General features: G+C 35.0%; 1 protein-coding gene and 1 pseudogene across 1 annotated transcript in view; both read right to left on the bottom strand.

Moving 5' to 3' along the window:
• The window catches only part of Cd36 (CD36 molecule), an 83,931-nt gene that overhangs the window by 51,044 nt on the left and 18,397 nt on the right, over window positions 1-14,490 (bottom strand). The gene's annotated exons all lie outside the window — the stretch shown is intronic.
• Window positions 5,691-7,638, bottom strand: LOC107144441 (annotated as a pseudogene).

Raw genomic sequence — 14,490 nt, 5'->3', positions numbered from 1 at the left:
AATACAAAATCTAAGAGATTTGTTTATAACTTTGGAAGCATTATCATGATTTCTAAGCCTTACACTATTCAGACTAAAAATATCAAAAGGTGAGTGTTTCTGTCAGTACATATCTCTTTGCTTTCTGAAGTAATATATGTTGGGGAGGGGAGGGGAGGGGGATAGTAGAGGATAGGAAAGGCAACAGAATACATCAGACACTAGTATGGCAATATGTAAAACAGTGGATGTGTAACCGATGTGATTCTGCAATCTGTATACGGGGTAAAAATGGGAGTTCATAACCCACTTGAATCAAATGTATGAAATATGATATGTCAAGAGCTTTGTAATGTTTTGAACAACCAATAATAAAAATTTTTTAAAAAGATATTAGTATGTTTCTTTGTATCTATGGATAAAAGTACATCATCTGACTATGAATGTTGGGAGCAGAAAAAGCCAGTGCTCAGTATAGAAGCCTAATTGATAAGTTCATAAAGAAATTAAACACAGTTGGGGATGTGGCTCAAGAGGTAGCAAGCTCGCCTGGCATGCATGCGGCCCGGGTTCGATCCTCAGCACCACATACAAACAAAGATGTTATGTCTGCCGAAAACTAAAAAAATAAATATTAAAAAAAATCCTCCCTCCCTCTCTCTCTCTCTCTCTCTCAAAAAAAAAAAGAAAGAAAGAAAGAAATTAAACACAAGGAAACTGGCAAATAATATTTTAAAATGTTTCTTTGATCTATTTTACACCTCGATATGGAGATAGTCTACATTGTAGAACTGTGTTACTGAAGTGAGCTTTTGAAAAGTACAGATTTTGTATTAATCTCCCTTACTCCCCCGCCCCTTAAAAATCTCCTGGCAATCCCGGGTAACTCTTGTAAAATCCACTCTCTTGGTGCCACTACAGTCACATTTATTTCCAAGTTCTGCTACCCTTCCCAGAAGCTGGGGTGAAGCTGAGGACAGCACACTCATGCTGCGTGAGGCTCACTCCCTGGCCTCTGTCCAACAGTTTTTTTCTGGAGTCTCTCACCCTCTATTGCTCAACTGGATTAGTCAATAGCAGCTCAATCTTCCTGTCCCACCCATCAGACAGCAACCCTCAAAGACTCTGGGACAAGCACTGGCCTCCTTTTGCCTTGAACTTAACTGAGCTTCCATGTAAACAAATGGATACATAGTCAGACCTAGGAGCAACTTCCTAGAATAAGACAACTGGGGGAAATAGGTATTTATATCTTACTAAATTCCAACCTTTAGTATCTCATACCCCTTCCTCCTTGGGGCTAAGTAGAACCAAAACTATTTATAGTGACTGTTTTAAAAGTCATTAGGCTTATCTCTTTAATCTGATTGGAATTGAGGAGGGGTTTACATATTCTTGTGCAGTGTTGTCTGTTTAAAAAAATCCCATCGCCTATTTTAGTCCGTGAAATATGACTTCATATTTTAACTTGTGAAATTATATTTCCATAAGCTCATGTATTGAAAAACCATTTAAACTGTGATACATTATATTAATAGCTAATGTCGACAGTGCTTAACACAGACCAAAGAGCATCCTGATAATATTATATGGGCTTTTATGTCATCTATATTAATCTTCACAACATCCTTAAAGAAATTACTGTTTTTCCAAGAATTATAAACAGCAAAAGAAGTTAGGTAACTTGCTCAAGGTTAATCAGTACTGAGCTAAGAGTTCAGTATCACCATTTCCCTCAGATGCTCCATCCTTTAATATTACTATCTCACATGATCACCTATTGCTATCTGTATAAAATAACATTAAAAAGGAAATATTTTTTAAAAATTATATATTTTCTCTTAACTTTTTTTTAATTAGTATTTTCTTTCACATATAACACTTATCTAATTTACATAAAGAAAATGAAATCCTGTTCAAATCTGATTTGGGCAACTTAGGCCTCACCACATTTTTGCAAGTCTACTCTACCTTGTCTTTCTTTACTCCAGCATATAGAACATAGATTTCTTTGCAAAAATACCATAATGATGTCAGAAAAGAAAAAATCTTCAAGTATGTATCTAATATGGAAGTTATCTTCCACACAGCAATTTAACTTTTTGAAACTTGTTTTCAGGACACTTTAATATTCAAATAGTGAAGTTACATAAACCAGAATAGAACCCATTGTGACAGATGTCACTGTCCCTCCATATTCATATTTTCTAAACAAGCTGTGATATTATATTTCATATATTTTATGTCCATGTAATTCTAAGAACCCCTTTCAAGATACTGAGGCTGAATATTGATCAATTCAATAATTCTCTTTGACAATAAGAGATGCACACTCAAGGTAGAACACAATACTAACAATTAAGGCATAAAGAAAATACAGCTATAGAGCTATAGTGATGGGTTCACTGTGTTTTAAAAAATTGACACAAGACAAATATGTTTTATCCTACAATATAAAGGCATGATGCTTGGCATTCCTACAGCCACTTTGCACCCATGAGATAAACATTAATGAAATTATAGAAAAATCCACCAAGAGCCCTATCATTGTTGACCCTGTGAATCAGTTAGCTTAGAATCATCCTGCATATTGAATCCTTGTTATATGAAACAAATTATTGTGCCCCATGTTTTAAGTTGCTTTTATTGGACTATTTTATTACTTACAGATAAATTTATCCCAACTCATAGAACTATAGATCTTTCACTGAAACTTATTTCCATAATGCTTGTTAAAAAAAAAAAAAAAACAAAAAAAAACAAAACTCTAAAGATAAGAGACCCAGAATAGCTAAAGCAATCCTTAGCAGGAAGAGTGAAGCAGGTGGCATCACTATACCAGAACTTAAACTATACTACAGAGCAATAGTAACAAAAACAGCATAGTATTGGCACCAAAACAGACTGGTAGAACAATGGTATAGAATACAGGACACAGAGACTAACCCACAAATTACAATTATCTTATATTAGATAAAGGTGCCAAAAACATGCATTGGAGGAAAGATAGCCTCTTCAACAAATGGTGCTGGGAAAACTGGAAATCCATATACAACAAAATGAAATTAAACCACTATCTCTCACCATGTACAAAACTCAACTCAAAATGAATCAAGGACTTAGGAATACAACCAGAGACCCTACATCTAATAGAAGAAAAAGTAGACCCTAATCTCCATCATGTGGGATTAGGCCCCAAGTTCCTTAATAAGACTCCTTTGGTGCAAGAATTAAAATCAAGAATCAATAAATGGGATGGAACCAAACTAAAAAGTTTCTTCTCAAAGAAACAATCTGTGAAGTGAATAGAGAGCATACATCTTGAAGCAAATCTTTCCCCCTCACACATCAGATACAGCACTAATCTCTAGAATATATAAAGAACACAAAAAGCTAAACATAAAAAAAAACCCAAATAACCCAATCAATAAATGAGCCAAGGGCCTAAACAGACACTTCTCAGAAGATGATATACAATCAATCAACAAATATATGAAAAAATGTTCATCATCTCTAGCAATTAAAGAAATGCAAAAATCAAAACCACTCTAAGATTTCCTCTCACTCCTGTCAAAATGGCAGCTATTATGAAGACAAACAACAATAAGTGTTGGCAAGGATGTGGGGGAAAAGGTACACTCATACTGATGGTTTGACTGCAAATTGGTGCAGCCAATATGGAAAGCAGTATGGAGATTTCTTGGAAAATTGGCAATGGAACCACCATTTGACCCAGATGTCAATTTGGCCCAGATTGTAATGCATCCCACTGTCACATATAAATTTAAAAAAATTAAGAAAAATAACTTTCTCTAAAGTAACCATTATAAAATATTACACTGTCATGACACTTTGATACTATAATTACTTGTTCAATATATATATATTATATATATACACACACATACATACATACACACACACACATGTAATCAATAGAAATTAAAGATTGACATATTGTAGGATCTCCTAAACCTATGGGAAATATGAGTCTCTTTCTTTAAAAGGAAGAACTGTTATACATTAAGAAGTCAAAATAAAGTCAAAATTCAAAATAAAAATTAAGTCCATGATTCCATCACTCAGGGAAATTGAACTAGATTCTCTGACATATGGAATGTGAAATATCAAATTCAGCTGAACCAAAGTAAAGCTATCACAGACTTGGAAAGATCTTTCATTTGTTTTCATAAGCAAATGATCACAAGAAACCATGAGGATGGTTGTATATTACTGAAATAGAAATGAAGGTCACCGTCATAAACTCTGGTGTTCAAAATGGAATTTTTATTATTATTATTATTTTAGTCAGCAGGATTTTATTGAAATGCTTTAGTACACTGTAGGATCTTAAAATCCTAGATTTTAACCAATGCAAGCACTGCAAATGATACATTCATGAATCTAGTTGGCAGCATATCTACTAAAGGGCAGTTATCATCTGAACAGTTTACTAGTATAATTTAATTTGGAAGCTAAACAAGTTTGGTATAGTCATATTTTGGTGGATCCCCTTTTTGGCTAGATATATGCAAAGTTTGCCCCCATTCAGGAGAGTTGGACAGGACTGATACATTTGGTGGTCTCAAGTTTCCACACAAAAAACAGCAAGGAAGGAGTATGTTCTAGGATTAGGCTGTTCACAAGGCATTCTTCATCATCTCTGTCCACTGGAAACCACTGAATAGTTAAAGCCTATATCTCCATGGTATAAGGCTAAGTCCAATCTAATTAGTCCATAACTGTATTCAGGAGTATTTTAACATGCAAAAGTAGGGCTAAATAATGATAGTAGCAATATTTTAAAATCTGGAAATCATTATTAGAAAACTAGTTCTACAAATTCTTAGACTTTAATTATCTTAGATAAAATGGTTACTTTAAATCAACTGACTTTAGTCAACACACCTGAACTTGCATACTTGTATGTCAAGCTGTCTACATAAGCATTTACATTTGTTTTCATTTCATACAAGCATAGCAATCCAATGAAATACGTATGTCAGACATTTATCAAAAAGGAAAATTCCAAAGCACCCATATAGGTTTTTTACCCATCTCCAGTCTACTCTTTCTAGACAGAGTCAATCTGCACTGCAGAGCCAACTTTTTACCAGGCTTCATCACTATTTCTCAAAGAAACAAATTTAAAGTACAACAAAATGCTAGTTTTGGTAACAACTTAAATGATATTTTCTAACTTCAACTTCTGCTGTCTTAAATTTTTAAATTCTAAAGACTGCTGTTCAAGTTCGTTAATGACTTAGATTTGATTTTTCTACCTGAAGAATTTTGATCAGAGCATTTATTCTCTATCAGTGTTAAGACTCAGCAGAGATTTTAATCCCCAATTCCAATAAAACAATGGATGAAAGATTCAGCAGAGGGTATCGTTTTTCTCATTTCTAGGCTTTATCTATGCAGAAGAATCCTGTTCTTTGGGGGCTGACAAGTTCAGTTGGTTGTCCACCAACATGCATATAATAAATTCAGAGAGTCAATGCTTGACTTCTGCCACAGAGACAGCAAGGCACTTCACTTAAGAGGATTTTATCAAGGGCCATTTATGGAGAAGGCATTCCTCAGTGAATTTTCCCTTCACAATCTTTAAATCACTTTTGAGCCACTTTTTGAACATTATCCTAATGAAGCAATTGATGTTGACTTTCCATAGGCCTCTCCTGCACACACATTTTTTTTTGGGGGGGAGGGGTGTGCCAGATTTAGTTAAGATATTTGTTTGCCAGATACCTACTATTTCCAAGGGCAAAAGAACATTTAATCAAAGCTCATGTTTAAATAAACATTTGGTGGTACTCATTAAAAAATTCACGTTTATGTAAGTCAAAAGCAAAATAATGATCAGCTCAGTAAATTTGAGGGGATTTAAGAGAGTCATCGTTTGGTAGAAATCCTTAAGCGAAATTACTGGAAAAAATGCAAGGTGAAACCTATGGATAAAAATATGGCACAAAGAAACATGATGACAAGAACACTAGGTACATCCCAAATAATTATCTATCTGGGGTGAACAGAGGAGAGTATAAATATGACCCTGAGCTCAGCAACCACAACTCAAAATGGTTTATAAATTAGAATGATTGTAGAACATAATTTTGGAGTTTTGGGACATGGTATTTTAAGTGATAATTATAACTTAAAAGTGGCAATAAAAAATCATACAGAACTATGTTGCCTTTGAAATATCTAATATTTACCAAAAAAATTAATGAGTCAGTGGCTATCTTTAACTAAATAAAATTTGGGACACATTAGGCACAGTTAAGGTGGCTTATTTAAAACCCAGATACAATTTTTAAAGAAGAAAAAAAATTCAAAATTCTTGGTATTAATAAATTTTCTAAGATTCACTCCAAAGTAAAAGACCATACAGGGTATTACCCAAATGTCCATAGGCATTATCATTATATATTTACACAGAAGGTTTTAATGTGAAGTCACCTTTGGCAACCTCAAAATGTATAAAAGATGAATTTCCACAATGGAATTTTATACTAGAAAGTTGTCAACTCAAAATACTAAAAAAACAAAAGAAAATATCACCTATCAGAACAAGTTAAGATGATAAAAACATTATTCATTTAAGATGGTTCACTTAAATAACAAATAACCACCACCTTTCCCCCAATAAACCAGAAAGAAATAGTCTTGGGCTTCAGAAGGGGAAATAATGTATCTCAGAGTATACAAATATCTGATGCCTTTTCCAGTGATTAGCCTACCATTGCTTAGTCCTAAAAAAGCAAATAAATCAAGTGAGAAGTCTGAGGAGGTCTGCTCCACACTTCTCACTTTGCATTTACAGTGGCACATGGCTGAACAAATAAGAAATAGATTCTCCATTGTCCTTCAGATATTCTCATCCTTCAGATCATCTCAGCCAGGATCATTGAAATGTAAATCATCTGAATCTTGGAGCAGTGTTTCATTTTGTCCTCTTGCAGAATTGTGTTTGTGACAACAGCCTCAAAGGAAGCATTACTGATTCTGGATATAGCTGGCCCAGAGAAGATCCCGTGAGTGAGGATAGCATACACTTTGGTGGCTCTAGCTGAGAGTAGTTTATCAGCAGCATGGCAGATGGTACCACATGTGTCAGCCATGTCACCCATGAGGATGGCCACACAGTCCTTCACATCCCCCAACAGAATCAAAGCAAATTCCACATTCAACCTGTCTGCAATTGGTGTGACCCTCTTGGCTCCCTCTACATCCAGTGAAACCATGGTACAGTTCTTCTACTCAGTGATGTTCTCCGAATCCATTGCAGAACCGCAGGCTCCATGTATAAGTTATCCACAGGAATATATAGGAATCCCTGTATCTGAGAGGCATTGCAGATCCATGGTGATGATGTGATCAGCCCCAGCAACCGAGAGCATGTTAGCCACAAGTTTTGCAGAAATTGGAGCATGACTCTTGTCCTTTTTATCTTGTCAGGCATATGGAAAACATGGGATCACTGCGGTCACCTGGATGATGAGGCAGTCTTGCAGGCATTGATCATGATGAGCAGTTCCATCAGGTTGTCATTGATTGCTCCACAGTCACTCTGGATGACATAGACATCTTCCCCTCTCACATTTCACCAAACTCAATGATGGTCTCCCGGCTACTGAACTTCTTGGTGACCACCATGCCTAGCTACAGGCCAAAGAGGTCGGCCATGCTGGGACAGGTCCTGGTGTGAGCTGCTGCTGAAGAGCATGATGTTGGGCAAGGTGAGGTGCTGGTTCTGAGGGGCGCACTGCAAGGGCGACGGGGACAACTGTAGCGACATAGACGGTTGCTGCTGCAGGAGCCGGCAAAGTGTAGCAGGTGGGCCCAAAAGCAATTTATACATTTTATTTTAACCTTGATCCTCCATTCTGTCTGATCCAGGATATTCTATATATTCATTGTTAAGAAAATTTCAACTTTTGATATTGCTTCATCATTTCATATTTAGATCTCAGTTATATTTTTTTTAACTGATTATGTTCAGAGGAATGAGAACATATTGCGTGCCTTCTCTAAATTCATGGCTATGGATTTCCCTTGTTCTGGCCATGAGCACTTTGAGATGATAGCTCCTTGACTTTATAACACCATCTTCCAGACCCTGGACACAATTTTTTGGGTCCAAATGTTTCCAATAATCTACTTTTAAATATAGCTGCCTGCAGTCCACACACAGAGCCAATCATAACCTACTGCTTTGGGGCCAGAATGCACACAGTATTGGGCTTATCACATCCTCCCTGAGAAGCTCACACTCACCTGCTGGGTGAAAAGGAGAGAGAGAGCTCATCCTCAGGAACTAGTCTGCAGCAGGGCAGATCATAGAACTTTCAGACTTAAGCTCTGATGACCCCACTTCCATCCAAGTTTCTGGTCTTTTTGTCTGTTTTGGGATGATGTTAAGAACAATTTTATCAGGTTGAGTAATAATCACTTTCCAAGGTCCGTTCCTTGGAACCATTAAAATCCTTTCCCCAAATTATGGATTCATATCATTCAGTCCAAAAAGAGAATGAAGAGATTAGAAGGAACAAAACCATGTGGATAATACCTGACAGTATCGTCTTATATTTTAAAACTTATAAATTGCAGGAAACAATGAGAGAAGCTTAACTGAGAGAGCGAGATTGATAGTCAAGTCCCCTAAAAGTGTGTTCACAGGATTATTAGATCCTTAATCCATCCCAGACAATTAACTGAATCTAAGTAAAAGGAAGTGAAATGCTAAGCAAATAAAATTAGGTAATTACATAAAGCACTTGGATAATTACACTGCTGTAGTTGGCATGGTTTGAAAAAGGACATGTGAACCAACTAAGCCTATTGACTTGAAAGCTCATCTGCTATCAGAGGGAATAACAGAGACCCTATCATAGGACAGACACTTAAATGCCCCAACACAACCCAGCAGGCACAAGTTACTGTAGAAGGGGATGATGAGATGATTTAAAATTTTTAAAACATGACCAAAACTTCTAGTTAACATGGCAAATTGAATGCCTATGTTTATTTTCATGAACTCTCATAAAAATACAATGAACAAAATTTACAAAAATATGAATATAGATGTTAATGATACAGGACAGAAAACAAGTGAATATCAAAAATACTAACATTTCAACATACAGTCAATTTTAAAATTAACTAAAATTATAATTTATATTTATTCTACAAAGTTTGGAAAATCTGATATTTATTTAAACTCATGGCACATCTGAGTTTCGACTAGCTACATTTCAAGTTCTCAGTCATTACATATGGCTAGTGGCTACTGTCTTGGATGGGACAATAGATGTCAAGAAATATCCATATTCATTGCCCAAAATTTAAGAATAAATGGAAAATTGTTCATTTGAGGAAAACCTCTCAAATATAAGACAAAATTTTACTACAAATAAGCAGCTAATAAGATTGAATGTAAAAAGGATGTTTAAATAAACAAAGTTTTTTATGACTAATATCTTCAGGCAACTAAGGGAAGATATTGCATTAATGAAGATGGTAAAATAGAAAAACAAGGCACTATAAGAATCAAAAAATGAAATATAGCAAACTAGAAAATATAGTGATTGAAGAAATAATCCAGCACAATGATTGGGATGTTAGAACAAGATTAGAGTTGTAGAGTAAATTCAACTGCCATACAGTGAGATTTCCATAGAAATTGAAGTAAAACCAGAAACAAAATGGAGAAATTAAGAGAGAATGCAATAATGTTTTCGGTAATTGATAGACATTACTCTCTATTGTGCAAGAGCCCATCTGTCTACAACTTAAAAGACCACATGCCATGACCAACCTACTCATCTTCAAAGCATTACAGAAGATCAAACTAATAAGTACAAGATCTTAAAAGACTAATGGATGGGAGCGTAATATTACATGAATCAGAAAGAAAATGCTTTCACAGCAATACTTGGAATTTAGAAATAAATCAATAAATCTTTTTAAAACTGAGAAAAAATAATTCCCTCCTGCTATTCATTGTGCAATCAAACCTTCAAGAATTCAACCCAATTTACAAGAATATTAACCAAGTAAATTGTTTAAGCTCCCAGAATATAAACTTCAAAACAAGGATGTAAACCAAAAAAATAAGACAGAAATGAGGAAATGGTTTATCTGACAACTAAGATACAAAGGGATTTTCCAGAGAGAGGTTGAGAGTCTTGACCCAGGAGTTAGGAAGAGACCACAGGGGGGAAAAATTATCTAGAAGAGCAAAGAATTTAAGGTGGGGATTATTATCACCAAAATATGTAAATTGTACCAGAAAGAAATTAATTATTATACACCTTTTTGTTCTATTAAAAATATTTATAATAATGATGATGTAGATATCAACAGTATTAAAAAAGCAACAGCATTAATTAGTTGAAATGAGAAGTATTTATGTGGAGATAGTCGTAGGATATGGAATGGTAATATAAAAGCTAAATCCTTTTTTCACACCAGGCATCAAGGACTAATGGTTAAAACATTTAAAAAAAAATCAAGTAATACCACCATATCTAGAAATAGTTTAAAGTGTTCCTTCATAGAAAACAGCATAAGGATTTACAGTTTACAAAAATAAGGCAGTTGTTTTTTGTAACACTATTTCTTTTTTCAATGACAAACATTCAGTTGATACACATGGCAGTGCTAGGAATTAAATCTAGAGTTATGTTACCAGCTCTTTTTAAAACTTGAAATGGGGTCTTACTAAGGTGTTGAAACTGACCTTGAATTTACAATCCTGCCTCAGCCTCCTGAGTTACTGGAATTCCAGCATGTGCCACTACACCTGGCTCAAATACATTTTTATCCAAGATCATATTTCAGTTGAGTGTGGTCAATACTGCTTCCCAATCTTTTACCCCTGCCTCCATCTTGCGATTCTTACCTTCCCTGTAGCGATTTTTTCTTGCCTCCTTTACTTTAAGAATATCTCTGGAAATCTGTCTTCTCAGACTATAGCTTTATCTTCTACTACAGAGAAGATTGAATCCATCTACTTTATAGTCTTGACCTCTCTACAAAAATGTCCCTGTAAATCAGCGATCCCTTTCTCTGAAATCACATTCATAAAGAAAGAATATCTGTCTTTTGGACACATCCTTTTCAATTATACTTTTGACTTCTCTGGGCTAGGGATTGGCTTAGATTTGGGCTGCGACCAAAGTTAGATCCTTGCAATACTGCCTAGAATTGGTCATATTTTACTATCCCAGAATGGGTGCCTGGAACAAATAGGGCCAATCAGGACCCATGCAAAGTTTGTGAAGTTGGGATGAATACACATTAGTCTCTTCTCTGATAGAAATACAAAAATTTATTACATACAAGAATTTAGAGTTGTTGGTAACCAGGATCCTGGAGAATGCACAATGCAGTCTGCAGAAGAGACTGACTTTTCTTGTTTAATAAAATATAGTTTAATAATATCCCCAAACAGGGAAATTGAATATATTAGTTACAAACATTGAAAACTAACTCTTTAGAATGCTAAAATATAATGTCTAGTAATACATTTTAGAACGATAATTAACGTCCAAATAGCAGATTAATTATGTGATGACGTTTTCTAAGTAACATCTGTTAACATGGAGAACAGTCTCTCTCTCTCTCATACATACACATACACACACACACACAGAGTTTTCTCTGAAATAAAAATTATAGACATATTATTCTTGCCTGAACATTAATAAAGTGTTATTCTTGCCTGAACATCCAGATTCAATGGAATTATGCTATATTTTCCTTGTGAGTATTATGTTTATAGCACCAGTATAAAACTCATTTCCACTACTTAATTTTATCCAATAATATAATTCAATGTGTGATTAGAATTATATACCAGAAACTAAAATTTCCTTAATCACAAAATGTATGAAATAACTAGAATAAGCACTCCTTAAAAGGGTAATAATTTTAAAGGGAATCATTTAGAAAACTAAAATATAAAAACAACTTGAGAATCATAGATCTCAGAAGGATTAGTGTATAAATAAATTTACATGGAGCAAATACACAAGGCAGGGAGAGATGAGGGTACCTTGAAATTGTTAGTACTTCTGTGCTCTTTACAAGGTAGGTCTAGATTCTAGATATGCAGAAAGACAAAACAATGTGCTAAATGGCTTTGGCATTCCTAATCACACATTTCTGAAACTAAACAATGAACAAGACTGAAGTTTGCCTTGGCGTCAGATTTTTCTCTTGTGAACTTATTACTTACACACTAACGCTACAGTAAACTTCAGGATTATTTGTGACCTCAAAGATTTTATCATTTTTTCAACACTTCTAATGGCCCTTAAACAAACCATCAGTACTTTTTAGAAATATTTACACATTTAAAAAATATCCCAAGGTTATTCTTGTAAAATAATTTTTGGATATTATTTGCAAATTGGGTATTACAGTTGGATATTATACATAAAATGGCATGCATGTTTTTATAAACTATTGCTATCTCATCCTGTATATCAGAAAATCAACTAATTAGAAAGCATGAATTTATTTGCTTAGAACAGACCAAGACATTACAGCCAATTGCTTACCAGTTCCCAATCATCTGCCCTGTAATTCTAGAAGATTCTATTGTTGTAATCATTTTTCTTTGTCAAAAAAATTAAAAACACATTTGGGACACTTTGATACACTACTATACAAAATGGGAAACAAAAAAACTATATTCATGAATTCAGATCATAGATAATAAAAAAGAACTATAGCATTGGAATATTCTTTATACAGTAACTGGTACAAATTTCTCATTCTAAGAAGCAGAAATATACCATTAGAAATTATTTTTTCAATGTCAGACAGTAAAAAGATGGGAACCAAGCTCAAGTCTCAATTCTGCAATCTAAAAGAGATATTAAAGATCAACATGTCAAGAAAAAAACAAATTACATACTTTTTTTCTTCTCTCACACCACAGTGAACACTGACAACAGATGCATGGAGGATTCCCCCACACACCCAGCAAGCAATGGACTGCTGCAGACAAGAAATGGATAGCCATTAACCTAATTCAATTCCAACATTATGGAAACCAAGGGAAAATCAGAATAAATCCTCTAGACTCAACTAGCTGCACTTCTTTTTATTTTAAAATCACAAATTGTGGAGGTCACATAACTAAGCAACTAGCTTTGCTATAGATAATCCCTAAAATCCTCCTCACCGCCCCAGGAACTTGGAGGTTGCTTTGGTCTATCTCCAAAAAGTTGAAACCACCACCTCTGCATTTGGGCCTGAGCAAGTGTCTAAGATGTGACTTTTGACACCAGAAGTCCAGATGTCCACCTTCAGACCATGCTAATGCAGACACTTCTAAATATGGACCCTATGAAGAACCATGAAGTTTGATTATGCATGCACAAACACCAAATTACTTCACTTTTCCTCACCTCCAATCACTTTCCCCCACATCTTACACCACCCTGTTTCTTTATCCCATAAATATCCCAAAACATTCCCTGGGAGGCTGATTTGAGGTTTGTCTCTGGTCTTCACAACTGGCTATCTTGTAACTTTTTTTCAAAACCTGATCATTTCAGTGATTGGCATACTAGGAAAAGTGGGCCTCATTCAATACTGCTAATATATATCTGCAGGTAGCATCAGATCCCTCAGGTTGAGGATTCATTCCCCAATACTGTGCCCCACTGAAGATCCCAGCTGCTAGCCCTAGGTTATGTAACCTGTGCTCTGACTGGCTAAAAATCTTGGTTCCCAAAATACCCTCATAGTCTTTAACTTGCTAGAGCAGCTCAGAGAACTCAAGAACATTTTTTTTTTAATTTTTTTTACATTTACCTGCTTATTATGAAGGGTATTAAAAGATACAAGTGAAGAGATGCATAGATTGAGGTACAGAAAGAAAAACCACAGAGCTTCCTTGCCCTCTCCAGGTATACCACCATCCAGGTGTGTTCAGCTATCAGGAAGCTTTCCAAACTTTACTGTTTTAGATTTTCATGGAGACTTTTTTTCTGGGCATGATTGAAACATGGACAACTGTGCTGAAATATGATTAGACACAAAGGGTATGATCTAATGTAAGGCTGAGTGGGGAAACGCAGTAAGGCCAGTCTGTTCAGATTCTTCTTGGTCTGTGTGCTAACATTCCTCCCTCCAGGGGATAGGGCAGGACCTCTCTGGAATGAGGAGGGTCTTATGACCTACTATTAGACAAAAGGCAGAGTCAGATAATTTCTTTATGACCAGTTCCAGGACAGAAAGCAGGATGTTGTGTGTGTGTGTGTTTGTGTGTGTGTGTGTGTGTTGTGGGAGGAGGGAAGATGGATATTGGAGTTTCTACAGTCTGCCTGTGGAAAGAAGAATTGCAGTTTCTACAGCCTTCCTGAGGATAAAGTTATGAGTCAGGAACCATTGACAAAAAACAAAAAAAATATATAAATAATAAATAAATAAATAAATATTATATATATATATATATATATATATATATATATATATATATATATATATATA

This window comes from Marmota marmota, unplaced genomic scaffold (genome assembly GCF_001458135.2).
Source record: "Marmota marmota marmota unplaced genomic scaffold, marMar, whole genome shotgun sequence".
NCBI classification, from domain to species: Eukaryota; Metazoa; Chordata; class Mammalia; order Rodentia; family Sciuridae; genus Marmota; species Marmota marmota.
The sequence above is the reverse complement of the archived record's forward strand: the minus strand, read 5'-3'. Positions and strand labels throughout refer to the sequence as shown.